Source organism: Pan paniscus, chromosome 19, assembly GCF_029289425.2.
Source record: "Pan paniscus chromosome 19, NHGRI_mPanPan1-v2.0_pri, whole genome shotgun sequence".
NCBI lineage: Eukaryota > Metazoa > Chordata > Mammalia > Primates > Hominidae > Pan > Pan paniscus.
In genome coordinates this window covers 67,071,563-67,097,961 of record NC_073268.2, presented here as the reverse complement: position 1 = coordinate 67,097,961, position 26,399 = coordinate 67,071,563, and the positions used below count along the sequence as shown (strand labels likewise).

General features: G+C 48.5%; 1 long non-coding RNA gene across 3 annotated transcripts in view; it reads right to left on the bottom strand.

The window, feature by feature from the left end:
* Positions 1-26,399, bottom strand: part of LOC117976559 (uncharacterized) — a 55,166-nt gene that overhangs the window by 12,999 nt on the left and 15,768 nt on the right. For 2 of the 3 annotated variants that reach the window (XR_010110688.1, XR_008621568.2), the window contains exons 1-2: positions 512-5,019; positions 71-312 (exon numbers count right to left, since the gene is read on the bottom strand). This is a non-coding gene — a long non-coding RNA (uncharacterized LOC117976559). Of the gene's footprint in view, positions 1-70; positions 313-511; positions 5,020-26,399 lie in introns of those variants that run through there. The other variant, XR_008621566.2, reaches the window with a different exon arrangement.

Genomic DNA, 26,399 nt, shown 5'->3' with positions numbered 1-26,399 from the left:
ACAAAGAAAGGTTATGTGCAAAGGTACTTTGTGTTCCTGCGGCAGGGGGCCAGCGGGGAACTCTCCTCACCTGGCTGTGCTAGGGATTCCAGGGCACGCTCTAAACCACAGAGGAGGGCGGCCTCTGAATGGGGCCACGACAAAACAGGCCTGGGTGAAGCTGCTATTCGTCTGCTATGAGACCTGGAGGGGACTCAGTCCTCCAGCCTTGGATCACAGGACTCCCCAAGGCTACAAGGGCCACAGGGGGTGTCAGAGTCCTGGGACCCTGACCAGCTTCCCAGCCAGCCTCCAGGAGCGCCGTCATCCCTGCTGCAGAGAGAACACAGAGATTAAGAGTTATAGGCTTGGCTGGGCCAGATGCTATGGCTCACACATGTAATCCCAGTACTTTGGGAGGCAGAAGCAGGCAGATCACCTGAGGTCAGGAGTTTGAGACCAGCCTGGCCAACATGGTGAAGCTCCATCTCTACTAAAATTATAAAAATTAGCCGGGCATGGTGGCACGTACCTGTAGTCCAGCTGCTTTGGAAGCTGAGGCAGGAGAATCGCTTGAACTCAGGAGGCGGAGGTTGAAGTGAACAGAGATCATGCCACTGCATTCCAGCCTGGGCAACACAGCAAGACTCCGTCTTTAAAACAAAAACAAAAACAAAAAAAAAAGAGTCACAGGCTTTAGAATCAGCCGCACTTGGGGTCAAGTTTCAACTCTGCCTCCTTCCGGCAGTGAGACCCAGGGCAAGCAATCAATTTCCTTTGAGCCTGAGTTTCCTCATCTGTGAAATGGGGCTAATCGTTGGGACTGTTTTGAAGACGCATGTCTTCTGACTCGTACACTGAGCACAGTGGCTGACTCAACTGTCAATGCCAGACATGCATAATGACAATATAAATGTAATGATAATTCCTTCCAGAAATACCTGTCGAGCACCTGTAACAGGCCAGGCACTGTGCAGGGTGCTCTTGAAGATATGAAGGTGAGTAAGACAAGTCCCACCCCGCCTGGAGGACATGCCCAAGAATGATTCTAACCAAACCTGAGAATGCTGAGTGATGGGAGGGAAGGCATGCAGAGGAGGTCAGCATAGGCATTCAGGGAAGCCTTCCTGGAGGAGGCAGCAATTGAGCTGGGCCTGGGCGGGTGGCTAGGACTGTGGATGTGGGGAGGAGAGGAAGGACATGCCTACATGAAGAAGGAAGTAGGGTGAAAGAGGTGTTTAAGTTTAGGGCACACAGAAGCTCCATGTGGCTGGAGTACAGTGCCCAGTGAGGACATGGGGGGTGGACAGCATGCCAGGTGGGACAGAGCATCACTGTCCCCCAAATACACCATCTCCCTCTGCCTTGCTGGGTGACCTTGAGCTGGATACTCTGTGTCTCTGAGTCTCATATTTCTCATTTGTGAAATTAAAGGTCTGGAGTGATCAGTGGTTCACCACCTTTCCCCCAAGAACTTTAGTTACTCCCTGTTTTTCTCCCCATTGTCTCGCATACATGCTGTGTCCTTGCATGAAGTCACTGAAGGTTTTGATCAAGGCTACGGATGATCAATCACAGGTGATGTGAAAAAGCCCCCTGGCTCCAGTTTGGTGATGGGTGGGAAGATGGGAGGCCCCCACCATGAGCCATGAGGGCCCTGGTGAGGACTGGGCTGAGGGAGGTGAAGGAGAAAACACCATTAGGAACTGGAGCTCTGGCCTAGAAGTCCTGACAGGGGCTGAGGGGAGTTAGGGGTCAGAAGGCAGAGCCTGGGTGATTGACGGTCAGATGTATAGGTTGGGGGTTCAGCCAGAGGGGCATCTCTCCCATCCCCAGAGGGAAAACAATGGGTTGGTTTAAACAAATTGAATTTGAGGCACCTCTAAGACATCATGGTAGACTGTCCAGTAGGGAATGGATCTTTTTTTCTTTTCTGAGACGGAGTCTCGCCCCAGGTTAGAGTGCAGTGGTGCAATCTCGGCTCACTGCAACCTCCGCCTCCCGGGTTCAAGTGATTCTCCTGCCTCAGCCTCCTGAGTAACTGGGACTACAGGCGCATGCCACCATGCCCAGCTAATTTTTTTGTATTTTGTTTTTGTTTTTTTAGTAGAGTTTTTTTTTTTTTTTTTTTTTTTTTTAGTAGAGACAGGGTTTCACCACGTTGGCCAGGATGGTCTTGATCTCTTGACCTCATGGTCCACCCGCCTCAGCCTCCCAAAGCGCAGGGATAACAGGCGTGAGCCACTGCACCCAGCCTTTTTTTTTTTTTTTTTTTTTTTTTTTTGAGACAGAGTCTCACTCTGTTGCCCAGGCTGGAGTGCAGTGGCGCAATCTTGGCTCACTGCAGCCTCTGCCTCCCAGGTTCCAGCGATTCTCCTGCCTCAGCCTCCCCAGTAGCTGGGATTACAGGTGCCTGCCACCATGCCTGGCTAATTTTTGTATTTTTAGTAGAGACGGGGTTTCACCATGTTGACCAGGCTGGTCTCAAACTCCTGGCCTCAGGTGATCCTCCTGCCTCAGCCTCCCAAAGTGCTGGGATTGCAGGTGTGAGCCACTGTGCCCCCCTGAACTCTTAACCAGTCTTTCTCATCCCTTGGAGAAATCCTAAAGTGCTCACAGAGGTGGTCCCTTCCCATTTCCACTGGCAGTAGCTCTGAATTCTGGTGTTCATTGTGGGCTGGGCGGGCAGAGGCAGAAGGGTTTGTGATGGGAGCAGGGTTTTCTGCCCTGGTCCTGCTGGCCCTTCTCTATTCTGTACTGGTCTTTGATGGGGGCCAGGCATTGGTAGGTGGGACTGATGATGGGCCTAATGATTGACTAGTGTATTCGCCAATGGAACACACGTGGGCCTCCTAACCCAGCAATACAAGGGGTCTGGAAGATCACCTGTTCCTGGCTCCCCACGCCCCACCCCAGATCAGAAAAGAGCAGGGAGAAAGAGACCTGTTGCTGTTTTTTATCTTTATAAAATTCTAAAAGAAAATAGAATATTTATCTGTGAGAAGGGTACACTGGCTTAACTAAAATGTCAAGTTTCATTGCTGGAATTATGAGGGACATGATAAATGTACATTTATTCAGTAATTACTAATTCAGGATTCTGTTTTGTATGAAACAAAACCAGGACATGCTGCTCAGAAGCTCTGATTAGTTTTGCTTCATACAAAATCAGCTCCTGGCCAGGCATGGTGGCTCATGCCTGTAATCCCAGCACTTTGGGAGGCCGAGGTAGGCAGATCACGAGGTCAGGAGTTTGAGACCAGCCTGGCCAACATGGGAAAACCCCATCTTTACTAAAAATACAAAAATTAGCCGGGCGTAGTGGCAGGTGCCTGTAATCCCAGCTACTTGGGAGGCTGGGGCAGGAGAATTGCTTGAACCTGGGAGGCAGAGGTGAGCCAAGATCGAGCCACTGCACTCCAGCCTGGGGGACAAGAGCGAGACTGTCTGGAAAAAAAAAAATCAGCTCCTGAATTAATAATTATTGGATGAGTGTTACTTGATAGCCCTACATTTTAAGAACAGAGAGACAGAGAGAGAGAAAGAGTTTGTGAGTGTGTGTGTGTGGCGGGGGAAGAGGTACAGAGCTGGGGTAATAAAAAGGTAAAATGCTCTCATTTTACCAATGAGAAAACAGAAGTGTAGGGGGTAAGTGACCAGCTCAAGGTCACACAATGAGGCAAGGTCACACAGCAGGGAGGGCCAGACCCCAGACCCCAAACCTGGGCCCTCCCTGGTGCTCTTTGCTGCTATGGTTTTTGGGGTGGAGTGTATGAGGGAAGCTGAAGAGTTAACAATGAATTCTGTACCTTCAGGCCATGGCCAACAGCTGCCTGGGAGATAAGGGGAGGCGACCCCTGGGAACAAACAGCCTGTGGATTGGAGAGATTGAGCAAGGCCGGAAAAACAGGTGCAGGTGGCAACAGGGAAGGGGGTGGGGCAGGAGACAGAGCCAGAGGGAGCAGAGGAGGTTCCAGGGCTCCTGGGACCCTGGAGGGTCCCTGTTGCCAGAAGGCACTGGCTGGGCCAGAGTCCAGGGTGAGCAGAATCAGGTCCCAGGCTCCACCCTCTGCAAGCTTCTCTATGACCCCACAGGGGGTTAACTGGGCCTTGAATTGCAGAACCAGAAGGGGCTGAAGGGAGCACCCAGGCCTCAGCTGGCTCTGGTCTGAGACTCAGGTCAGAGGCAGAGGCGATGGCCACACCTGGGAGGCTGGGTTGCCCTTGGACAAAGCAGCGGCCGCAGCTGTTTAGGTTCTGCCACCCTCTCCCCTCCTCTGTCCCCAAAGGCTATCCAGCCCCCGCAGCAGTCAGTCCTTGGGTTTCACAGGCCCTGCCCTGGAGAGCTTTTCTTCAGAACCAGCCCCATCAGAAATCCCTCCCCCAGAGAATCACTGGGAGCTTAGGCTGCTGCGGGGAAAAGGGCACTGGGCTGAGAGGTGAAAGTCCGAGGCTCAGACCCTGTCCTGTCACAGATGCCCTGACCCTCTCTAGGGGCTGTTAAAACCATCCCCATTCAGGGTAAAGGTCCCCGGTGACAGTCTGGGTTGGGGGAGCTGGGTGGGTGCCTGGGCGCTGCTCCCATCCCCCCACTCTGAGAGCTTGCTGTGTAGGCAGAGGCCCTGCCAGCCACTGGCTGCTGGGGCTGAGGCTGGGCTGGCTACGGGCTGGTCTCCTCCTCTTCCCCCAGCAGGGCTGTGGGGGCCTGCCCAGGCCCCCTGGTCCTGTGTTTGGGCAGCAAGCCAGCACCTGTGTGAGGGGTGGCCAGGCACCCTGCCCAGAGCTGAGGAGAAGCTGCCCCCTGGGGACTGGGCCCAGGCCTTCTTGTTCAGCCAGAAATTCCAGCCTTTTAAGGATCAAGAGCCAGAGAACGGCCTTTTCCAGGCTGCCAGCGAGCCGTTTTTCCAGCTTGGCAGTATCGCCAGCGCCTTGAGGGAGGCCTCTCTGTTTGCCCGCACCTCGTAGGCCAGGCTCTCGGGAAGGAATTATTTCTTAAGTCAACTTTGTTGAGGTCTAACTGACGCACAACAAAATGTGCCCATTTTAGGTGCACTGTTGTGTGTTTGCATACCTACCACAATAACCAAGGTAGAGAACATTTCTGTTACCCTGAAAGGTTCCCTGTGGCCCCTTCTGAGTCAGTCATGCCCCTTCCCTGGCCCCAGGCAAGCACCAATCTGCTTTCTGTCATGACAGATCAGATTTGCATGTTTCCTATATGTTACCATACAGTTTCTACTCTACTCTTACCTCTGACTTTTCCCCCTCAGCCTAATGATTTCAAGATTCGTTCATATTGTTGCGTCTATCATAGTTCTTTCCTTGTTATTGCAGAGTAATATATTCCATTATATGGATATGTTATAGTTTGTGTAGCCATTCACCTGTGTTTGGACATCTGGGTTGTTTCCAGTTGGCAGCTATTATGAATAAAGCAGTTATGAACATTTGTATATAAATCATCATGTGGATGCATGTGTTCATTTCTCTTGCATTAGTAACTAGAAGAGGGATTGCTGGGTCACGTGGTAAGTGTATGTTTCACTTTTAAAGAAACCACCCAACTGTTTCCTAAAGTGGTTGTACCATTTTACAATGTATGGGTAGGACAGGATTTTGAATGCAGCCCTTCCCTCCCTGTTCCATATCCTGGCCTTTTCTCTTCCCCAGGGACTGAGCAGGGTTTGTTTGTTTTTTTGGTGTTGTTGTTGTTGTTTGTTTTTTTCGTAAGTTTGTGTGGTGCTTTGGTTGTGGGGGTAGTTCTTTGCTTCACCAGAAAACATTCTCCTGCCCCCTCAAAGTCCCTGCTCATGGATGAGGTTAAAGTGGCTATGCCGAGTAGAGAAGGGCTTAAGGATCTATTTATATGTGAGTTTAAGCAGATACAGTGTTGGCTAAAATGCTATAATTATTTTCCTTTTGTTAGCTCTTCCCATCCTGTGAGAGTGTTTTTTTTTTGTTTTGTTTTTGTTTTTTTTTTTTTAGACGGAATCTCGCTCTGTGGCTTAGGCTGGAGTGCAGTGATGCGATCTCGGCTCACTGCAACCTCTGCCTCCCAGGTTCAAGCAATTCTCCTGTCTCAGCCTCCTGAGTGCCAGGTACATGCCACCACATCCGGTTAATTTTTGTATTTTTAGTAGAGACGGGGTTTCACCATATTGGTCAGGCTGGTCTCGAACTCCTCAGGTGATTGACACACCTCAGCCTCCCAAAGTGCTGGGGTTACAGACGTGAGCCACGCGCCTGGCCAAGGGTGTTTTTAAACAGAGCTACTGCCATGCTGGCAGCCTCATCCTATTCCCCAGCCTGCTGCTCCCCGACCCCCATCAAAACCATTTCTTCTAGAGGCCAAGGCAGCTGAGAGTTTCTTTTCCTGAGTCTTCACTTTTCATTAGCACAGGCTGATAACTGGGGTAGGCACTGGAGCTGGAGAACTTTGTATTTTTGCTGTCAGTGTCCTACCCCTGCTCTCACCTCCCTGTCTGACCCATTGTTCCACCTTGCCATCAGTCACCAGAGAGCTCTGGGCTTCCCTAACTCAAAGGATGCAGCTGCCCAGAAAGAAAGGATTAAGCTTTCTTTTTGTATTCAGACACATTGCTAATTGCCAAGAAAGTACAGGCAGAAGAAAGGATCTGCCCTTGGAGCAAGAGTTAAGGAAACCTAACAGCCTGGCACTGCACATCTGCTGAACTAGTCCTATTTCTACCCGTTTTAAAGTTTTTAGGGCTGGGCCAATAAATAACCTTTTTAGGATAAATTCAGATCTTCCCTGTAAGACTCTCGGGATATACTTTCTCTCACATTTCAAGATACCTAAGAAACCATTCTCCCCTGCTTGGGGAATACCACTACTCATGCCTGGAGCAGCTCACTTAGCTGGGTTCATCATGCTCCACCTTCTTCTTCTTTTTTTTTTTTTTTTTGAGACAGGGCCTCACTCTATCACCCAGGCTGGGGTGCAGTTGCAGCTGTGCTATCTCAGTGCACTGCAACCTCTGGCTCCCAGGTTCAAGTGATTCTCCTGGCTCAGCCTCCCAAGTAGCTGGGACTACAGGCATGCACCACCATACCCAGGTAATTTTTGTATTTTTAGTAGAGATGGGGTTTCACCATGTTGGCCAGGCTAGTCTCAAACTCCTGACCTCAAGTGATCCACCTGCCTCAGCCTCCCAAAGTGCTGGGATTACAAGGCATGAGCCACCACACCCGGCCATGTTCCACCTTCTTCAGAAGGCATTTGCTGGCAAGATCCCACCAGCCTCAGCATGTTTTAAACAGATGAAATTGCCCTGGACTATCAAAAGTTTGCCTGGGATGATAAGCCTGTGACATTGCCCCAGTCTGAGCTATCAAAACAATATTTAATCCTGGATTAAATATTGTTGTTACTGCTATTTATTTTATTCGAAGATTGAAAAATAGCTGTGAGGTGCTGAATTTGATACAGGCAGGAAGTCTTGTTAACTAACCCTTATTCCAAGTTGGCTTAAGCCAAACCTGTGCTGTCCAATATGGTAGCCACTAGCCAGATGTGGCTATTTGAATTTAAATTACTTAAGTTAAAATTCAATACAATGAGTTTAGTTCCTTCACTGCAATAGTCATATTTGAAATGCTCAATCGCCACATGTTGTTAGTGGCTACCATATTGGACATGGCAGATATGGGACATTTCCATCGCCACATAAAGTTTTATTGGAGAGTGTTGGTTTCAACACTTAGCCACATATACAGCAGCAGCTTTATCACATAGAACATTTAGAACCTTATCACCTAGAACATCTATATATGGGCCTTATCTGGGATAGACCTTAGAGAAAAAAAATTCAGAGATACGATCCCTGTCCAAAATGCATCTGCAAATCCAGAATGACACTGACACACAGGATTTAAGAGAGTAGAGGACCAATTTCAGACCAAGCAATGATGGACGTGTAAGGGCAAGAGAGAGACACAAATTCAAAGAGAAGGAAACTGCATGTGCAAAGGCAAGAGATGTGAGGGGCTGGCTGTTTGGGGTTGTCCTGGAGTGCTGTAACAAGGAGATATTTGTACTTTAGGATGGTTACTTTGGAGACAGTGAGAGGGCCATGGGAGACCAGGAGGACCAAGGAATAATCCAGAGGGAAACTGAGTTGTCCTTGAACTAAAGCCTGGGCAGTAGGGGTGGAGAGAAGCAGTCAGATCTGAGGGACCTTGGGTCCAGCCTGGATGGGGTAGGTGGGGAGGAGCATGCACTATACCTGGATGGTTCAAGGAAGAGCTGGGACATCTGGGATCAATTGAACGCTGTGGGCTCTAAATTAAAAAGGCTCCACCAGGAAATACCCCAAATGGCTGGTTTCTAGAAGATCAAGGTTGCCAACGCTGACTCCTTCCAAATCATGAAGTATGAGGTTCTGTGCGACTTCAGCCTTCCCTTTGAGTCAATGAGGCAACAAACCTATTGCTGGAAAATGGCGTCCTCCAGGGAGGGTGTCGTGGGGGGCCCCGGGCTCAGTATAGCACAGAATGCACAGCCCTTGGTTGTCCAAACTCTCCACTTGGCTTTTTGTATAACCCTAATTACACCCTCCAGGAAGAACAGTTGCTGATCAACCCAGTTGCAAATTAAAGTTAATAAAATGAAGACAGCAATGAATGGCTGCTGCCCAAGCTGCCAAGGGCTCCGATCAACCCCAAAAGGAGACTGCGGTGCTCCCAGGACTCCAGCCACCAGTGTCCTCATTCACATGCTTGCCGTGGAACCCCCACCTCCCCTCCCACCTCGCCTCCCTCCCCTCAGTGGCTCAGTCCACCTGTTGTCATCTCCCATCAGGGATCATCAGGCTTCAGGTTCTCCAGGTTCAGAAACTCATGCCATACCCAGTTGGTCCCCAACCCAGCCTTCTCCCGCCACTACTGCCTCCCCAAGCGGTCACATCAGTTGTCGGTGCCACTGTGTGAAATGAAGCTGCTGTGAGCAGAGCTGTAAGAATCCAAGGACAGGAAACAGGGCCTTCACCTCTTTACTCCTCTCCAACTCTCTTTTTTCTCTTTGCAGCTCCCTTTCTTGTTCATTTCCTGTTATCTTTTTCTCTACCCATCTCCCTCACCCTGTGGCTGACCTTGTCCACATGCCCTGAATGTCCTGAGAGGGGCCCTGAATTCCACGGGTGTCCCAGATGGTCGAGCAGCACTGGCTGCTTCGTTCAGAAGCACGGGCAGCTTCAACGCAGCCTCCAGATTCTGCTGACCCTGTCCATTCCTTTTTCTTTCTAAAGAGAGGAAACTGGAGAGGGAGAGTGGGGGACAATCCTCTCCTCACAGGCCCTGCTCTCTGTGTACTTGGCCCCTCGCTCTACCTCCCTCCGTCTCTTGCAGCAGAAACAATTACAGATAGTCAATCTTCATGCCTTGCAATCCACAGCACAGCCAGATGAACTGATGAGGGTTATCTGGGAGGATGGACAAGGATGTGATGACTGGGCCACTTCTCTGCAGCATGTAGAAACCAGTGCACTGGTTAGAGGGCTACTTCTGACCCTCTTTGCCAGCCCCTATAACCCGAGTACCATGCGCATACCAGCCATCAGAGAAAACAGCGAGTTCCCTGGGGTTTAGGGCAATCATCCCTGGATATTCTGGCTTGTTCTTGTCTCATATCTGCCCAGCTTTAAACTCTTGGTTCTTGGCTGAGCACGGTGGCTCATGCCTCTGATCCCAGCACTCTGGGAGGCGGAGCTGGGAGGATCGCTTGAGCCCAGGAGTTCAAGACCAGCCTGGGCAACGTAGGGAGACCCTGTCTCTACAAAAAAATTTAAAAACTAGCTGAGTGTGGTGGTGCACACCTGTAGTCCCAGCTACTTAGGAGGCTGAGGTGGGAAGATCACTTGAGCCTGGGCATTTGAGGCTGCAGTGAGCTGCGATTGTACCACTGCGCTTAAACCCGGGCAACAGGGTGAGACCCTGTCTCTAAAAAAATAAAAATAAATTAAAAATAAACTCTTGGCTCTGTTCCCCCCACAGCCTTGATTAGGGGTTTCTATCCAGTTCTACCAGCATTTGGCTCTTGGATTTCCCAGATGGGCACTGACGTGGCTCACCCACTGGGAGGCCCAGTTTCTGCCCTGCCTTCATAGAAGCTGTGCCCTGGCTCCAGTTCTGCCATCACCAAATGTCCACATCAGGCTCTTCCCCTGTGCCCTGGGGAAGCCAGAGTAGACCTCTTCAGTGAGGGGGTGGCAGAGTGACCAGAGGAACCAGTGCTGCCTCTAGGGCTGGCCATGCCAGCGAGGGCGAGATGTCAAGATGTCACCATCAGACTCTGACTCAAGGGGCGGCCCACACACTACTTTGCCTTGTAATCAGTGTGTTTACTTGTCTGCCTTGCCCATGAGGCTATGAGCTCTGTGAGAGCAGGTCTGTGTCTGAATCGCCGCTGTAGCCCCAGTACCTGAGGCAGGTTCCTGTGCTCTGACAAAGTGTCTGTTGAACAAATAGATGAACAAATGAGCCCTTCCTCCTTTATTCCCTGCCAAGGTTAATGTCCTCCCCATTCACACAGGCCCAGGTGAGAAGCTTTAGGGTCACTGAGTTTTATTGATTCTGCTTCTTAAAATACTTTGCCCACCAATTCCTTCCTTGGGGGACTACGTGTTTCTTAGCTAATTCTAACTGTCTTTTATTTATTTATTTATTTATTTTTGAGATAGGCTCTTGCTCTGTCACCCAGGCTGGAATTCACTGGTGTGATCATGGCTCACTGTAGCCTCGACCTCCCAGGCGCAAGCGATCCTCCCATCTCAGCCTCCTGAGTAGCTGGGACCACAGGCATGCACCACCATACCAGGTTAACTTTTTTTTTTAGAGATGGGGTCTCACTATGTTGCCCAGTCTGGTCTCAAATTCCTGGACCCCAGCGATCCTCCTGCCTTGGCCTTCCCAAGTGTTGGGATTACAGGTGTGAGCCTCCAACTGCCTTTTGATTGATTTTCTGGTTTCTTTTTTAAACTCTCACCTACCTGTCCATCTTCCCCATTGCTCATAAGTATAACACAAATGTAATCATGCTGCTCCTCTGTTTAAATATCTCCAGTAAGTCTTCCTTTCTCACCAACTAATGTACAGTTCCTTTAGCCCCTCCATGATTTGGCCCAACCTACTTTTCCAGCCTTCTTCCTGCTGCTTCCCCTGTGGACCCTGGGAGCCAATCACTCAGAAATTCTCACTGTTCTTCAAGCAAGTTATTCTTCTTCCACCTCCACGTTTTACATGTTTTATCCTCTTCGCAAAGGTTACTCTGTGCAACAAACCCCACCCTTGTCAGCCTACTGAACTCCTACTTATCCTTTAGGATCCAGCTAAAATGTCACCTCCTCTGATCCTCTGAAGTCATCAGCTAGCAGTCCAGCAGTCCAACTTTTTTTTTTTTTTTTTTTTTGAGATGGAGTCTCACTCTGTCACCCAGGCTGGAGTGCAGTGGTGCAATCTCAGCTCACTGCAACCTCTGCCTCCCAGGTTCAAGCGATTCTCCTGCCTCAGCCTCCTGAGTAGCTAGGACTACAGGTGTGTGCTACCATACCCAGCTAATTTTTTGTATTTTTATTAGAGATGGGGTTTCACCATGTTGGCCAGGCTGGTCTCGAATTCATGACCTCAAGAAATCTGCCCTCCTCAGCCTCCCAAAGTGCTGGGATTACAGGTGTGAGCCACCATACCCGGCCCAACATTTCTTTCTTATACCTCTTATCACCTTGTATGTGTCCCCAGCACCAAGTACCGAAGTTCCTTGTTCCATGTCTCTCTTGCATGAGCAATTAGGCTCCATGAGGGCGGGGCCTGTGTCATCTACCCTAAGCTGGCTGAGAGCCCTGTGCATGGAGGGAGAGGCAATATACTATAGGCTCCGTGGCCTTGGGCAAGTTACTTGCCTTCTCTGTCTCAGTTTGCTCATCTATAGACTGTCTTAACAATAGTTCCTGCCTGAGGGTTGTTGAGGATTAAATGAGTTACTATTCATAAAGCAGGTAGAGCAGTGCCTCTCACATACTAAGCCCTCAATAAACGTTAGCTACTGTTATTATCTGTGATTATTAACTCCTCTGTAAATGTTTTTGAGTGAATGAGAACTTTAAGTAGAACAAGGCACTTTTCTACACATAAAGAACATCCAGTATCAGAGTCCTTCTGTTAAGATCTTCAAGACATCAATGCACCCCATATACTACCTGGATGAGCAGTCCTTTGTTTGTGGGTAACAATCTACCACTTTTCCAAGTTATGCAGAAAATGTTCAGTTGAGGAAAGATGACTGGAGAAAGTTTATCATAGTTGAGATGAAGGAAGGGAAAAGATTTGGTCATAAGTCCCCTAGTTAACGTTTTTTTAAGAGACAGGTTCTTACTGTGTTGCCCAGCTGGGCACGAACTCCTGGGCTCAAGCAATCATCCCATCTCAGCCTCCTGAGTAGCTGCGATTATAGGAATGTGCCACCACACCCAGTACCCTTTGAGAAGGATGTGAACCCGTGATTATTCAGCTGCTGAATTATGAGGAACCAGGCGACTAAGGGGCCAGGTTTAGGGATATTGCTTTTGGAAACAAATTTCTGCATCCAAAAATATTTATTTATTTATTTATTTATTTATTTATTTATCTATTTATTTATTTTTGAGACAGAGTCTCACTCTGTCACCCAGGCTGGAGGGCAGTGGCTCAGTCTCAGCTCACTGCAGCCTCCCCGACTCAAGTGATCCTCCCACCTCAGTCCCCCAAGTAGCTGAGAATACAGGTCTGTGCCACCACACACGGCCAATTTTTGTATATTTTTGTAGAGGCGGGGGTCTCTCCATGCTGCTCAGGCTGATCTCGAACTCCTGAGCTCAAGGGATCCACCGGCCTCGGCCTCCCAGGGTGAGCCACTGTGCCTGGCCCCAGAAAACTTTAAAGACAATTGAATCCTAATCATTTTGGTTTAGAGAATGATCGTAATTTTGATTTTGGCTCAAATTCTGGTCCTATTATTTGCTATTTGTAAGATCCTGATATATCCCTGAGTCTGGCTAATCTATAACTTAAAATTACTCTCATCTCATGCGGCTGTTGTGAGGTTGAGATGGGATTAAATTAAGTAATTCACATGAGGTAATTTACATAATGTAAAGCATGAAGATCATAGGTGTGTACAAACTTGTTGTCCGAGTCAATTTTGAAATTTATTCTGTACCTGGATCTAATAAAAATGCTTACCTCTTAAGCAACAATAACATTGAGCAGCTATAGGTATAGTTTTTATTCCTTTATTCTAGTCAGTTAAAAAAAAATCCTCTTGAACTCAATATGCATTGTGGGCCAGATTTTTTGTGACTGGCTGAAGAAAAAAAAAGTGTTAAAAAATACAATCCCTAGTGGTGGCTCACGCCTGTAATCCTAGAACTTTGAGAGGCCGAGGCAGGTAAATTGCTTGAGCCCAGGAATTCAAGACCAGCCTGGGCAAGATGGTGAGACCCTGTCTCTACAAAAAATGCAAAAATTAGCTAGGGATGGTGGCTCACGCCTATAATCGCAGCACTTTGGGAGGCCAAGATGGGTGGATCGCTTGAGCCCATGAGTTTGAGGCCAGCCTGGGCAACATGACGAAATCCTGTCTCTACAAAAAATAAAAAAATTATCTGGGTGCGGTGGTGTGTGACTGTAATCCCAGCTACTTGGGAGGCTGAGGTAGGAGGATCACTTGAGCCCAGGAGGTTGAGGCTGCAGTGAGCCGTGATTGTGCCACTGCACTCCAGCCTGGGTGACAGAGCGAGACCCTGTCTAAAAAAAGAAAAAATACAATATCTGCCCTCAGGTAGCTCATAGTCTGGTGAGGGAGACAGATGACAGATTTTTAATGAGTCAAAGTCTAACAGTGGCCTGTTATGTCTCCACAGAGGAGACGCGCGTAAGTGACAGTAGACAAGATGGGGCGGGGTAGTTAGGGGAGATGATATTTGGACTAAGCCTTGAAGGAAGAGTAGGAATACTAGTCAGACAAGAAACGGGGAAGGAAAACTGACTCCAGGCAGCTGGAGCAGCCCGTACAACGATCCTTAGATGCAAAGAGTCATCCCATTCTAGGAAGAGCAAATTGTCTGATGAGGCTACAGCATGAACACCCCCAGTAAGGAGGCAAGCGAAGAAACTGGAAAGGCAAACAAGCCTCGCGTCCTGAAGAGACACAGGAGGCGGGTGGCCCGAGTCTGTCCCAAATCAGGACGCAAAGCCACGGAAGGTTGCAATCGGAGGAGTGATCCGATGTGTTAGCGTCTTGTTCTGCTCACTCTGGAGGCCACGTAGCTAGAAGGAGGCTATTCCAAAAATGCAGGCAAGACATTCTCATTTGGAGATGTGCAGAGGCCACAAGGAAGGTGATTCCACAATCTAGATCCACATGCAAGCTGGCAAATACATCTTATCCTGCAGTAGATGCTCACTAAGAAGTGACATTTGCCGGGTACCTATCTTACTGACTTTAGAAGAAAAAAACTAGTTGAAGTGGCATTTGCATACTTCCAGTACACCACAGGGGCACCTATCAGAAGTGTCCCAGCAAAGATGGGCACAGAGGTAAATTCTGGAATGAGGGGAGGTCCAAGAGATTATACCCTAAAAACGTGCTTTTGTTGTTGTTGTTGTTTGAAACCAGGTCTTGCTCTGTTACCCAGGCTGGAATGCAGTGGCGCCATTACAGCTCACTGCAGCCTTGACCTCCTAGGCTCAAGCAATCCTCCCACCTCAGCCTCCTGAGTAGCTGGGACCACAGGCGCACACCACCATGCCTGGCTTATTTTTTATTTTATTTTTTGAAGAGATGGAGTCTCATTTTGTTGCCCAGGCTGGTCTTGAAGTCCTGGGCTCAAGCAATCCTCCCACCTTGGCCTCCCAAAATTCTGGGATTACAGGCATGAGCCACCATGCCCCACCACAAAAATGTTAACAGAGATTATTTCTGAGTGGCAAGATTATAAGTGATTTCTTTTTTCTATAATAAACATGAATTATTTATATATAGTTTTAAAGAATAAGATAATTTCTTTTTAAAAAGGATCAACCCAAGACCTTTGGATTGAAGGGGAATTGGGAGAGCCAGGACAGGCACTAGGATGGACCATTCAGAGGTCTAGATCCAGCATGGAGTCAGTGAGGGTGAGAAGACTTCAGCGGAGAGGGAGATGGAAAGAACCAAATCTGCCAGCATGAGGGCTCAGGCAGGAGGGTAAGTCCCTCCATCTTAGGGGAAGCCAGCGCTAGGGAAGTGAATGTACCCATCAAAGCCAGGGATGACGCGCCAGCCAGGCATTTGGTAGAGGGATGGGGAGCGCGTGCTCAGCGCACAGACAGATTTTCAGTAGGTGGCTGAAAGACACGAGGGGAAAGATTGTGTAACTGAGTTGTGGGGAAGGAGAATAGTGGCCTATTGTTGGAGACCTGATAAACAAATTGAGAGCGTTCATCTTGCGGGTGTGGGCCTGAAATAAGTTCCAAGACAGCTTAATGATCCATCACAGGTTCTTTCCTAGGAGTGAGTCACCAGCACATTTTATTAACCCAGTTCACCCTTCGTTGCCCCAGCGCCTGCAACAAAGCAACCGAGATACCGCAGCTGAGCTGCTCCCATCATGAAGCCTCTGGCCTACACAATGGGGAAGATAAAACCAGCCAGCCTCATCAATCGTCCCTGGGCAGGCCAGTCTCCTCTTCAGTCTCATGTTCAGGGTTTGCATAATTAGGCGCCTGATGGAGGCGAATGTCTGCCCCACCGGAGGTCGTCATTGTGCAGCACTCTGTCGGGGAGCTGTGAGGTACACAGCAGCCCGGGCCTGCTCCGAACAGCAGCAGAGCCTGTGAGGAGGAGCCTGGCTTTTGCAGGAGCGCATTAATAAGGTTGGAAATCCGTGGCTTGGGAATCAGAGCCAATTGCAGTCATGTCAGAAATGGAAATAAGAAACTCCTGGGTGAAATGGAGGAGCCAGCAACCCTCTAACCGGAGGTTCTGAATTTCAATTTGGGGTCCACTCTGCAAAAGCTGAGGGCTATTGAGCAAATCCTTCAACCCCTCAGTGTCTTTGTTTCCCGGACTGCAAAATGGTGGTGACATACCAGTTCCCCTTATCTTAGAGACCAATCAGTTTACACTTTGAAGAGCTCACTGTGTGTTCAGGGCACTATTCTAAGGGTGTTACATGTGTATTAACTCTATAATCAGCAACAACCCTATACAAGGTAGGTGCTATTATTATTATTATTATTATTATTATTATTATTATTGTCCCTCGGTTAAAGATGAGATAACTAAGCTATAGGGAATTTAAGAAACTTGCCCAGGCCAGGCACGTTGGCTCATGCCTGTAATCCCAGCACGTTGGGAGGCCGAGCTGGGGAGATCACTTGAGCCCAGGAGTTTAAGACCAACCCTGGCAACATAGCAAGACCCCTATCCCTGGAAAAAAAAACAAAAAACAAAAAAAACTTAGCCAGGTGTGATTGTGCACGCCTGTAGTCCCACCTACTTGGGAGGCTGAGGTGGGAGGATCTCTTGAATCTGGGAGGTCAAGGCTGCAGTGAGCCATGATTGTGCCACTGCACTCCAGCCTGGGAGACAGAGCAAGACTCCGTCTCCAAAAAAAAAAAAAAAAAAAAAGGAAGAAAAAAGAGAAAGAAACTTGCCCAAAGTCACACACGATTGTGGAATCCAGGCTTCAGCTTCGGTAGCTGACCTCTAGAGTTCATGCTGCAAACCTTCAAACGCAGCATGCACTTCACCTCCTCCATCAGCAGTAAAATGCTTTACAAATAGAACTGGCTTTATTCTTTTCAACGGTTACTGACATTTCCAGAGTGTGGAATTAAGTGCCTTAGGCCCTGCTCACAGCATGTTTGTGGTTGCTAGGGTTATCCTGCAGGAAAGGTTGGGGGTGATGGTTGTGTCTACTGTGTACTGAGGGCCTAATGTCACTTCTTACAAAGCCATGCAAGATGAGGGAGCTGAGACCAGGAGAACTAAAGTGACACCCCACAGCCATGAAGCTCATAAACTGAACATCTGGGATTTGAATTTGAGACTCATCTGATTCCAAACTTTCCACGCAGGGCTTCTTAGACTGTAAGGAGAAGCTAGGTAACATGATAGTTAAGAGTTGGGCTCTAGAAACTGTGTTCGTAGCCCATTTCTGCCACTTCTTAGCTGTGTGACCTTGGGCAAATAACTTTGCCTCTCTGGGCTTTGGTTTGCTCATTTGTAAAATGGAGATGACAATAGTATCTACTCATAAGGTTACGATGAGGTGCATGTGGGTTAACACAAGGAAAGCATGGGTCAGTGGCACATGGTATGCTCTCAATGGTTATTAACGTAACAATGCCAGGCCTGGGGCAAGAGCGTAGTACTTGACTCAAGGTTTGCATTGCTTAGGGGAGGCACGAGACCCAGAAACCAGAAAGATTCACACACAGGTGGGGTATTTTTTCAGGGAAGACCTGACCAGGAGGCAAGCAGTAAAGGAAGAACTTCTGGGAGGGTGGAATGAGGCCCAGGAGACTCAGACGCAGATAAATGAGAAAGAGTCCAGTTGGGCCAGGGAGTTAGTGTCGGGGACCCAGAGTTAGGCAGCACCTAGTGCTCCTTCCTAGGGTTGTGCACAATGTTCAGAGGGTCGACAGTGTCGGTAGGGGCCCAACCAGGCAGTCAGTATAAGGGTCTGGAAAGGGTTTGGCAGCAAAGAGTACAGACATGGCCACTGGCTAAGAACTTTGAGGCAGGACTCTACTTTCTGGATAAACAAGGGCCAGGGAAGCAATTATGTGAGCTGATGGGGCTGGTATCAACTAGCTAATCTAATGAGCTAAGTATGTTTATTAGAGTAGGAGCTTGGTAACAGGTAAATCTTATTAGTCTTTGTAGACATCACTGCGCCAGGACTATGACCAGGAGAGTGAGGCACTCACCTTAGGCACAAAATTTAAGGGAGTGCCTAAAACACCCAATACTCTAGATAAATAATATTTTAATGCAATATTTTCAACATCCAAATTAGTGCAAAAAATCCATGAGAAGCAAAATATCAAACTTTTCAATGAAGACAGAACCTGTATTATTGATTTTTCCTTTTTCCTCAGGCTTCAGTAGGTTGAGCCAGGCACTGCAGACAACGCCTTAAATACACACCTTTTGGTGAGTCAGATAGTGGGCATTTTGGCTTTTATCTTATTTTTTTAGAGATGAGGTCTTGCTATTTGCACAGGCTGGAGTGCCGGGGCTGTTTACAGGCATAATCATTGTGCACTGCAGCCTTGGACTCCTGGGCGCGAGGGATTACCCTGCCTCAGTCTCCTGAGTAGCTGGGACAACAGGCATGGGCCAGCATGCCTGGCTTAATCGTGGGCTATTTATGTATTTATTTATTTATTGAGATGGAGTCTCACTCTGTCGCCTAGGCTAGAGTACAGTGGCTCAATCTCGGCTCACTGCAACCTCCGCCTCCCGGGTTCGAGGGATTCTTGAGCCTCAGCCACCTGAGTAGCTGGGATTATGGGCGCCAGCCACCATGCCTGGATAATTTTTGTATTTTTAGTAGAGATGGGTTTCTCCATGTTGGCCAGGCTGGTCTTGAACTTCTGGCCTCAAGTGATCTGCCTGCCTCAGCCTCCCAAAGTGTTGGGATTACAGGCATGAGCCACCGCACCTGGCCAATTATGAGCTTTTTAGATGTCAAGTCTCAGGCAGACCTTGGTGCCTTATTGGCAGGAAATTGAAAGCCTATAGGTACTAGATGGTAGAGGGTTTGACCAGTTCTGCCACAGTGGGTTCTTCTAAAGCCAGCTCCCAGGACAGGGGCCATTCTTTCCTTAGGAATGACCAAGACCATACTGGCTATTTCAACCGACTAGCGTTTTCTTCCTATTTATAATCAATAGCATCATTTTCAGCATCCTGGTTCTTCTTTTTTATGTAAAGTAAAATAAATAGCGTCCCTCAAATCACACTTTTTTAGAAATCACACCTTCTTTAAATCTCATACACCATCTATATGCAGGACTCAGAGATCATCCCCCTTAGTCCCAGGCAGCTTGACTGTCATTTGGATAAAGCTAGGAAAGAATGAAGGATGCAATTGGGTGTTAGTAGGTATGAGAGCTCTGAAGGAGAGGTGCCTGCAAAGTTCCAGGCAAAGTCAGCCTCCAGGTAGGCAGCCAGAGTCCAGGGAACACATATTTGCTGAAGGTTTGTAGAAGTCCATGGGTCAGATTCCCAGCAGCATTGGGAAAAGGGACATTTAGCAGCAGTGACAGAGAGAGTTCGAAATGGAGTTTCCTTCTACCTTAGCGGAGAAGCACTTTCATGAGCTTCCATTTAAGATAGCAGCTAATCTCATGATACGACCTGCAGAAACCTGTAGCAAGGGAGCCATTGGAACTGGTATTCAGTGGGACCTGTCAGAGCTCAGAGCTGGGAGGGCCAAATCCAGAAATCTGGCAGACAGTAAGTGGGCAAGAGGTCAAAACAGGGAAGGAGTTCATTAGCATATGCAAAGGCTTAGACTGAGCTTGGCTCAAAGTGCATGCCCTGTAAGTGCCATTGTGGTGGCTGATGGCAAGGATGATGGTGTTATTTTGGCAGCCAGGATCTGGGTTTCAGGGACAGGATTTCTTAGTTTCTTAGAGCAGAGGTGACCAGACTGGGATTTGATGCTTTATCAAAATTTTTTGGGCAGGATGCGGTGGCTCACACCTTTAATCCCAGCACTTTGGGAGGCCGAGGCAGGCAGATCACTTGAGGTCAGGATTTTGAAACCAGCCTGACCAACATGGAGAAACGCTGTCTCTACTAAAAATACAAAAATTAGCCAGGTGTGGTGGCGCACGCATGTAATCCCAGCTACTCAGGAGGCTGAGGTAGGAGAATTGCTTGAACCTGGGAGGCAGAAGTTGCAGTGAACGGAGATTGTGCTACTGCACTCCAGCCTGGGTGACAGAGTGAGACTCCGTCTCAAAAAGAAAAAAAGAAAAAAAAATTTCCTCAAATCTGGGAACCAATATTGTCAATTTTAAATTTAGCCAAGTGAGGCAATTCCTTTTTTTCTTGGAGACACCATCTCTGTCACCCAGGCTGGAGTACAATGGCACAATCTCAGCTCACTGCAACCTTTACCTCCCAGGTTCAAGCGATTCTCCTGCCTTAGCCTCACGAGTAGCTGGGATTACAGGTACGTGCCACCATGCCTGGCTAATTTTTGTGTTTTAGTAGAGATGGGGTATCAGTATGTTGGCCAGGCTGGTCTCGAACTCCTGACCTCAGGTGATCTACCCACCTTGGCTTCCCAAAAATACTAGGATTACAGGCGTGAGCCACTGCTCCCGACCTAGTGAGGCAATTCAAACAACCAAAAAAAGCCCTATCACCTCCCATCACCATGTCTTCATAAAAGAAAAGCCATCTTATCACCAAAAGTAAAACAGCCATCATATCAGAATTTAAACTAGAAACAAAAATTAACGTTATTAAAAGCTCACTTATGTTTTGTTGTTGTTGTTGTTGTTGTTTCCAGTTTGTAGCTGATGGACAAAAACTTTGTCATGGATCAGCGCTGATGGGTAGAGTTTAGGATGCATTCATGCCCAGGGCTCCTCTGCCCAGGCTTGGGGCTACCTTGTGGGGCTTGGTTGTGAGGACCATGGCCAAGGCTGGGTGGCCAGGGATGAAGTATCTGTCCTGGCCTGAGCACCTGTGCTGACCTAGCCCATCCACGCCATCACAGTGGGCACCTTTGCTGTCCTTCTGGGAATTCTCCCAGTCACTAGTGAGGGTGATAGCTTTCCCACTTCTGGCCCAACCTGCTCCCACTCCATTCCAGGGCCCCCTGGGTCGTCTCCCACTTACAGCCCTCCTCTCGCCTTTGGGATCTGACACCTGAACTCGCTTTCTGCAGTTTGCCCTTTGGCATTCTTCAAGGGCTTTGGCTGATCCTGCCTTCTGGCTGCTCCTGCTCCTCCTGCCTGATCCCCACCTCTGGACCCCAGCCTGGGCTGTCCTCAACTGTCTGGAAACTACTCAGAATGTTAGATCTTGAATCACCTCTTGCAGCCACCACAGTGTGGACTCAATCTTTTTTCCATTCATGTTCTCCTGTTCTGCAACTGGGCTGAAATGACTGCATGGCGATGAGGGAGAGAAGACTGAGTCTCAAGTGGGGACGCAATTTGTGGAAAACAATAGGCCCCAGGGCAAGGAGCAAAATGGGCAATTAGCCCAGGTCTGTGTTGAAGTCAGTCTCTTGGGCTTACCTGGAAGCTCTCTAAGGCAGGGATGTATTCGGATCATCTTTTCATTTTTTTATTTCCTTCCTCCTCCCAACTCTCCATGTTCACCCCTCCCCAAAAAAACTAGTAAAGCTCATTTGCAATATATTTGTTGCTTTGAATTTTTTTTATTATTTATTATTATTATTTTGAGACAGAGTCTCACTCTGTCACCCAGGCTGGAGTGCAGTGGCACGATCTCGGCTCACTGCAAGCTCCGCTCCCCCCTCCCCCACACCTCCCTCAAAGAGGCTTCAGTGTGACAAGGAAGAGGTCACACACACCCAGGGAGCTAGAAGTAACGCAGAAAATACAGACTGCTTCAAGAAAAGTACGAAGGCTGGGCTAAACTGGTTTCACTTCCAAGTGATTGGGTGATGGCCCCTATGGGTCAGCCTGGCCTGAAAAAGAAATCTCCCCATTGGGGCTCCAGCTTGTCCCATTCAGCCCTTAACACAGCTCTGAGCTGAGGGAGGAGTCAGCATCACCAGCACTTTTTGTTTTACAGGGTTTTTTCCCTTCAATTCTCCATTTGTCTTGGTCTGCAGGTGCTCTTCTCCCTGACCCTCCTTTCATATTCATCCTAAATGACAAGACCTTTCCTTAAAAACAAGCGTCTTCTCCTCCCATGGCAAGACAAGGCTGCCCTTTGTGTGTTGTTTTCATTAATTTGTTGACACTTGTTTTCAAGCTACATTTTATTGGACTTGTGCTTAATTTGCTGAAGCACAAAGGTTGTTTAAGCAGAAGGGCACAAGAAAGTGGAAAACTCCTGACCTCAAGTGATCCACCCACCTCGGCCTCCCAAAGTGCTGAGATTACAGGCGTGAGCCACCACGCCCGGTCACAGGTCTTCCTGCTTCTGTGATCACCTTCTCATAACCTTGAGACCACTGCACATTGATGAAGTTCAGTTAATCTACAATGACTGTAGCCATCTGAGTGACCCCAGGTGAGACCAATAGAACTGTCGAACTAGCCAACGCACAGCATTGTGAGAAACAATAAATCATTGTTTCAAGCCATTATGTTTTGTGGTGGTTTGTTACAAACACATAACTAAAACAACCTCAAAATCTGGCTAATATGTTAGGGCCTGCCTGGAAAGCTGGCTGCCCCCCTGCTCTTCCTCGGCCCATCGTGGGAACTCTTGGCTATAAACAAATCTTCCCGGAGTGGATAAGTGGTCAGGATTTAAGGCGGTATTCTTCCCAGGTGCTCGTGCAACTTCAAAAAAATAAAATTCTAAGAGTGGGATTCCAGGCCCTTAGCAAGGACATATTTATGGCCAGGGACCCTCCTGCCTGCTCTTCAGAAACCACATCTTGGCTTCTTCCTTCAATAGCTTCCAGCCACCTGTTAAAGATCTGCCTTTCCCAGATGAGAAGGCAGGTCTAATTCAGAGGAGATTGAGCTGATTGATAATGCAGAAGAAATTTCAAGGCGACTCTGAAGCACATCTAGGCTTCCTTGTAGCCAAACCAAACGAAATAATCTCAAACCCCAAAATATTCCAGGAAAAAAAATAAAATCAAGGATTGCAAAGATGACAAAATGTTGGGTCGGGCATTATAGATCATGCATTATATATAGCAGTTACCTACAGATAGTAAAAAGTCACACCTGTAATCCCAGCACTTTGGGAGGCCGAGGCGGGTAGATCAGTTGAGGTCAGGAGTTTGAGACCAGCCTGGCCAACGTGGTGAAACCCTTTCTCTACTAAAAATACAAAACTTAGCTGGGCATGGTGGCACGCGCCTGTAGTCCCAGCTACTGGGGAGGCTGAGGCAGGAGAATCACTTGAACCCAGAGGTGGAGGTTAGAGTGAGCCGAGATGGTGCCACTGCACTTCAGCCTGGGTGACAGAGTGAGACTCCATCTCAAAAAAAAAAAAAAAAAAAAAAAGCAGATGGATTCCAGTAGAAGTTGACCTCTTCTGAGGTCTTTACATTGTTCTGAAAGGGTCTGTTTGTGTCCATTTCCCTAACTAGACTGTAAGTCTCTTGAAAACAGGGATCATATCATAAAGTATTCATTGGCTGGGCAAGGTGCCTCACACCTATAATCCCAGTATTTGGGAGGCCAATATGGGAGGATCAGTTGAAGCCAGGTGTTCGAGACCAGCCTGGGCAACAAAGTGAGACTATTTTTTTAAAAAAGAAAAATTTTCATCTTTATGACTCTAGAGCCTAGCACATTAGCACAGGGCTTTGGACAGAGTTGGCACTCAATGAATGCTGTTGAGATAAAGCACAATTTAAGCCCAAAGAGCAGGGTGGGGAGCTTAGAAGTCAATAGGTCCTATGGTTTTGAAATTCTGAAAGATTTGAAATATCAGAGGAGGCAGGAGAGCAGGAGTCTAAGCCCATGGGAAGTGCTGGCCTAGCCTGGTGGGCTCTTGTCTCCCTCAGCCTCACCTCAGGCCAGGAGTTTGTGCCTTCACCTGGGACACTGGTGATGTCAAGGCAGCTGGGAATCCTGAGTGCAGTGCCACCCTGAGCTCCTGTGACCCAGCAACCTCTGCTCAGAGAGAAGAGCCTTTGCCTGGCTTTGGGCAAAATGGAACCTGTCTGTGCCTCAAACCTGGAGCTCTGAAGGCTGAGGACTTCCAACCCCTCAAGTGTACCAAGGCAAAGCAAACAGCTCAGAAGCAGCACAGGGAGGTGGCACACCCCCAGACACTTGTCAGCTGTGCCGTCAACTCGTCATTCTCACTGATGGGTGCCTGCTCCCTCAAATCCTCCCTCCAGCATCGACCTTTGAGGCTGGGGTCCTGGGTGCTTCAGGGGCTCCCAGACCCCTGCTGGGTGAGTGTGGTGGCCCTGAGCAGTGTGTCCCCCTTTTTCTACAACTCTAGCTCTGCCCTATACATCTGGGAACAGGGTCAAGAAAGGGGTCCGTTGAGTCAAATGGACCCAATAAGTCCTGGTCACGGCCTTTCCAACCAGAAGCACCTGCCTGGCCCCTGGAGACCTTGCTCCCTATCTCCAGGAGGAAGGAAAGCAGGGGAGAGGTGGAAAGAGGGAGGGGGTGGGGAAAGATTGCCTAACACACTTTCCCAGGTTCCCCCACTACCTACACAAGGTTCAGTCCTTATTTTGGTATGCAGAGCTCCTCCCAGGCTGAGCTCACCCACAGTCGCAGCCTTATCTCTGCCTCTCCCTACTCTGACCTGACAACCATGGGAGTCTGCCTCACACTTGTGTAGGGGCTGAGTCTGGAATGTCATTTTCCCTTCCCTGCCCATGAAGCAACACTCTCCCTTCAAGGCTTCTTTAGGCTCTGCCCTGCCTTCCCCACCTCCCAGGCAAAGACAGCTTCCCAAAACCCCACAGCAACTGTTGCCCCTACCACAGTCTGTCTGGTAATACAGCAGGATCACTCATTCATTCATTCACTCACTCATTCATTAAGTCCTGTATGAACCAGGCTCTGTGCTGGGGTCCCAGGATACTGCAATGAACAAAGTAGACACAGATCCTATCCCTTTCAACTGCATTGCTCAGCGGTGGAGACAGCTACTGAGTAAATAACTGCATAGGAACTATGGGAGCAAAAAGCTGAGGGTTTGCTGTAATAGGACTGGGGCAGCTTCCCCTGAAGAAGGGAAATAAAAGCCGAATGCTAAGCTCAGTAGGGATGAATGAGGTGAGAGGAGTAAGTGAGAGGATGCAGGCAGGACTAGCAGAAGGCCCTGAAGTGGGAGGGAACCCGGTGTATTTGAGGAAGTAAGAGAGGGTGGAGGAAGGTTGGGCAAGCTCTGGCCTGCTGCTGGGTAGGCAGGCAGGCAGCAGATCCTCGAGGGTCTGTAGACTGCAGTGAGGGCTTTGGTCCTCACCCTAAAAGTCATGGGAGACACTGATAGGTTTACCCCAGTGGGTGCAAGGTGACGGGAACATGACCGATTTGCTTTTTTTTTTTTTTTTTTTTTGAGAAGGAGTCTCGCTCTATTGCCTAGGCTGGAGTGCAGTGGCACCATCTTGGCTCACTGCAACATCTGCCTCCCGGGTTCAAGCAATTCTCGTGCCTCAGCCTCCTGAGTAGCTGGGACTACAGGCGTGCACCACCATACCTGGCTAATTTTTGTATTTTCAGTAGAGACAGGGTTTCACCATGTTGGCCAGGCTGGCCTCAAACTCCTAACCTCAAGTGATCCGCCCACCTCAGCCTCCCAAAGTGCTGGGATTACAGGCATGAGCCACCACGCCTGGACTGCATTTTTTTTTTTCTAATACAGAGTCTTCCTCTGTCTCCCAAGCTGGAGTGCAGTGGTGCGATCATAGCTCACTGCAGCCTCAAACCCCTGGGCTTAAGCGGTCCTCCTGCCTCAGCCTTCCAATTACCTGGAACTACAGGTGCACGCCACCACAGCTGGCTAATTTATATATATATATATATATATATATATATTTTTTTTTTTTTGTAGAGACAGGATCCTGCTATGTTGCCTAGGCTTGATTTGCATTTTTAAAAGATCCATCCCTTGTTTGTGGGGTAGAGAAGGTGTTAGCAATGAAGGCAGGAGTCAAGGCAGGGAAACCAGTAGGCGGCTGGTGTGGTGGTCCAGGGAGGAGGTGCTCATGGCCTGCAGGGTGGCAAAGGGACAAGATCAATAGGTAGGAGGTCAGGCGGATGGGTCCAGTGGCAGCTTGAAATTAGGGACAGAGTGAGCAAAAGGGGGTGTCTCAGAAGACTCCTGGGTTTCTGGCTTGGGAAGTGTCTGTCCCACTAGCCTGGGGCTTACTCAGCCTCCTATTCTCCTGCACCCAGTAGAGTAGTCCTGTGAGCGATGCTTATGGAATGGGAATCCAGACGCAGGGAAACAGGACAAAAGGGCTAACTCTCTATTAGGGAGTATGTTAGGATTGAATTAAAGCCATTTTAGCCAACCATTTACAGAGTTCTTATAATAAATAGGTATTTCAGAATGCACAAAAATCAGATCTCTGTTCACAGAAGAGGTCTAGTGAAAAAAACACAACAGATCTCTTCCAATGTGATAAATTAATGCTTTTGGAATGTAGGGCAGATAGGTGTGGTGTGTGCATTCTGTTCTCATTTTTGTGAGAGATAATAAAGGAAGCTTTTGGAAACAAACACTA